The sequence below is a fragment of the Haliaeetus albicilla genome, chromosome 18 (genome assembly GCF_947461875.1).
Source record: "Haliaeetus albicilla chromosome 18, bHalAlb1.1, whole genome shotgun sequence".
In the NCBI taxonomy this organism is placed as follows: domain Eukaryota; kingdom Metazoa; phylum Chordata; class Aves; order Accipitriformes; family Accipitridae; genus Haliaeetus; species Haliaeetus albicilla.
Window position 1 is genome coordinate 3,071,203 of NC_091500.1, and position 3,768 is coordinate 3,074,970.

Sequence of the window (3,768 nt, forward strand, 5' to 3'; positions counted from 1 at the left end):
TTCTTTACTGTGCCAACACTGGTGTGCACAGCTCCTGGTGGTTATTAGGGCTTGCAAAATGGAACAGCTGGCAGCAACTGAGCTTAAAACATCCTGTGGCATCACGAAACATCCTCTGACTGGGCATTTCCAAGTATCTGTGTTCAAAGTACCTGCCTCCCACGCCCTTTTCTGAGAGGTGCCTTGTGCTTGCTAATGATTTCTGTATTCACAACTGGTTGCTTTCTCCATGTCTCATCATGACTCACTGCTTCAAGGGCTCTTTAATATGCAGTTCACTTTGTTCCCACCACCCAGACCACTAAATGATTTAGCATGTGGCTACAGAGGACAACACTGCATTTGGCTTCTCTCCTGGGAAGGGTGGGCTTCAAGACACTGCTGGAAAGTAAAAGTTCTTCTTCCTCAAGGCTTTTGAATTTTTATGTCTTAGCACTAACTCTGCAGATATTAACCACAACGTAAGCAACTCCAGAGCTAATCTATGTATCTCCAAATTAGGGAAATGGTGGGGGGGAAGGATGATATGATGGCTTAGGCACTGAATGCAGACAAGGAGCATAAATTCAGCTCTGCAGCAACCCTCTGAGATCCTGGAGGAGCTCTGTAGGGTTGCATATGAAGAAGAGGAACTCTTGAAAATTGAGACAATCAATTGTGAGCCATCTGAAATTCCTTTGGAGAGCTACTGGGAGAAGAAAGCTTTGCTCTTTGTCCTCTTTCCTTTGATCACAATGGGAGATAATTTGAATGGACTTGTGCCTTGGACATACATGGGAAGGAATTTTCCCACCACCAGTGTGAAAAGCATTGCTTCAGTCTGGAATGCATAAGAATTGGGGTAAAAGATAGGAAAGTGAGTGTTTCCACTGAAGAGGATCATCTCAAGCAAAAATTTTGGGAGCAACCTTAGTCTGAACAGAATCATGGGAAAGGGCCAAGGGAACAATAGGCAGTGATCTGTCAACTGTGAACATCACTTTACAAATAACCCCTGAAACACAGCGTGCTGGGCCAGTGGTCTACATATTCCTTTATTTCAAGCTGCACTAATAATTTGTCCTGTTCCGCAACTTTTGGCCAGAGACTCAAGGATAGAAGTGATGCTATACAGAGCGGAGGGCTTTGTTAGGATGGGAGGGGACCCAAGAGTGATGCAGGAGCACGGGGGCACTGGGGAGGTGTTGAAAAACCGCCAGCTGTCTGAGTGTCACTGCCCCAGCCACACTCACAGCAAGCGCCGAGTAGGTGGAGTGGGTAGCTGGAGCTGGGTGTGTAGAGAGGCATGAAGAATCACAAAGTGTTTATTCAAGGCGGGCCCAATTGCTGGGTGCCTTGTGACGAGAGTTATTTTGCAGATGAGTGAGCAGCTGTCGCTCTGTTTGCACGACTGGTAATATCAGAAAGAAGCCATTCGTGCAGAAGGGAAGCCTCCCGGCAAATGCATGTTATCACATCCAAGGTGCCTGGGGTATGGGTTCAGGGTATGCTGCCACTTGCAAATGCCTCCGATGCCCCACGTTTGAACCTGTTTCCCGGAGGAACCTGGCACACCACGTCCTTCGGGGGAATATAATTCTCTCCAAAATCCTCCGCACGCTGCCAGATCGCAGGGTATGATCTTTTACTGTTCTTTGTTGGCCGCTCATCCAGTATCAGGAGGAGCCAGATCTTGGGAAGGACCTTCAACGCACTGCGTACGGGGTCTGGCTGGGATGGAGTTAGCTTTCTTTGTACCAGCCCATATGGTGCTATGGCTTAGATTTGTGACCCAAACAGTGTCGATAACACACCGGTGTTTCAGCTATCGCTGAGCAGTGCTTGCACAAGGCTTTCTCTGCTTCTCAAGCCACCCCACCACGAGCAGGCTGGGGGGGCACAAGAAGTTGGGAGGGGACACAGCCAGACAGCTGACCCCGACTGACCCAAGGGATATTCCAGACCATATGACATCAAGCTCAGCAATAAAATCTTGAGGAAAGAAGGAGAAAAGGGGGATATTTGGGGTTATGGCATTTGCCTGCTCAAATATTGTTAAGCACGGGGAAGCCCTGCTTTCCTGGAAATGGCAGAACAACTGCCTGCCGATGGGAAGGAGTGAATGCATTCTTTATTCTGCTTTGCTTGCACATACAGCTTTGCCTCATTTATTAAACTGTCTTTATCTTGACCTATGAGGTTTTTGCCTTTACACTGGATCCAAACTCACGCATCTCCAAGGACGCATTTAAAACCACTACTGGAGGTTGGTCCTTGGATAAGCTCCAGGTGACTCTGTTATATTTCCCTTGTAACCAGCATGCAGAAGTTGTGGCTTCCTTTCTGATGATAACCTAAACAGCACCAAGACCTCTTCTCCAGCCCCAAAACCAACTGGCAGGGTCCTGCCTGATCCATACAGGTAAACTCTCAGCCTCCTAATCAGGGTGGCTGATCCAAACTGCCTCCTGGCAATTGTCCCTGGCCTGTGCTAAGCTGGGAAGCGTTTGGGTTGATGCTTCTTAGTTTGGGCTAAAGCAGGGCCAAGGCTAGCTATGAACCATGTAGGTGAGCGAGTTCCTGAACCCACGCAACCCTGTTTGATTTACCCGTACAGAGCTATAGCTTGAGCATCGCTCCCTCCTCCAAACCCTGCTTCTTTCCCAGCCCTTCTGCCAATGATTCCTGCTCTCCAGCCATCCCAAACATCCTCCTACCAGCCTGGCAGGCTCACTCAAGTCATGAAGCCATTATTCAAATCCTCAAATGAGCTTAAAAAGTACGGTTTGGTGTTCTGTTTTTCCCACTGTGTTTAGAAGCACACTGAGTCACTGTTGAAAAGGGCTTTGACCGACTCGCTGCCTGCCGTTACGGGAAGGGGATGCATCACAAACTTTTCAATACCACCTACGTTCCTGCTCGGCTGCCAGGATTTCAAAGCAATCACTGCACAATTACAGGCTAACTATACAATAAAGAAAAGGGAATGATACCATCCTACTGTGATCTCGCGGAGAACCACAGAACTGTTCTTTAATAAAGGTAAATCGGTTTCTGCTTTGCTGCATAATGAGCCTCTGATGATTTCAGCAGGAGAAATCCCAATTAGAAACGGGTGGAAAAGGGGCGTCCCATCTTGGGAGCATGTTGGAAAGTCTGAGAATTTTTCGTGTTGTGCTTTGTGGTTAAACTAAGGCTTTTACATTTAAAAAAAAATCACCCCAAATTAGCCAGGCACAAAGCTGCAAAGCAGGATTCAAGCCTTCCTACCCCTTTTTTTCACCTACTGCAGTCTGGTGAGAAGAACATCACCGTCCACCCCAGTTATGATCCAGAGCACTACTGTATGGGCTGTTCGGTAGTGGGAGTCTCTATGGCAGCTGTTCTGCTTCATATAAATGACTATTTGCAAGGATAAAAGGGTAAGAGATCGACGTATTTCTAATACAGTTTTAAAAGATAGTTGCAGTGGTGAAGGAGGAGCAAAGACATCTGCTGATTCAACCTGAACCAGATCCCAGAGAGGGTTGTAGGAACCACAGACTGGCATTGTACCCCTTGTAGCTGCATTCTGTCACTAAACAACGATGATGTTAGCCAGGAGGCAATCTCACAAGGCCAAACAGCCTGTTTTGGCCATCTCCAGGCTATTAAGTTCTCTCCCTGTCCCGTGTGGGTCACCTCATCCCAACTGTCTCTTGGGAAATGATTCCATCCCGGAGCCCAGGATGCAGGTGGCCAACTGGATGTCTCCAAAGATGTGACGCCCTGCATGGGGGCAGGCACCTT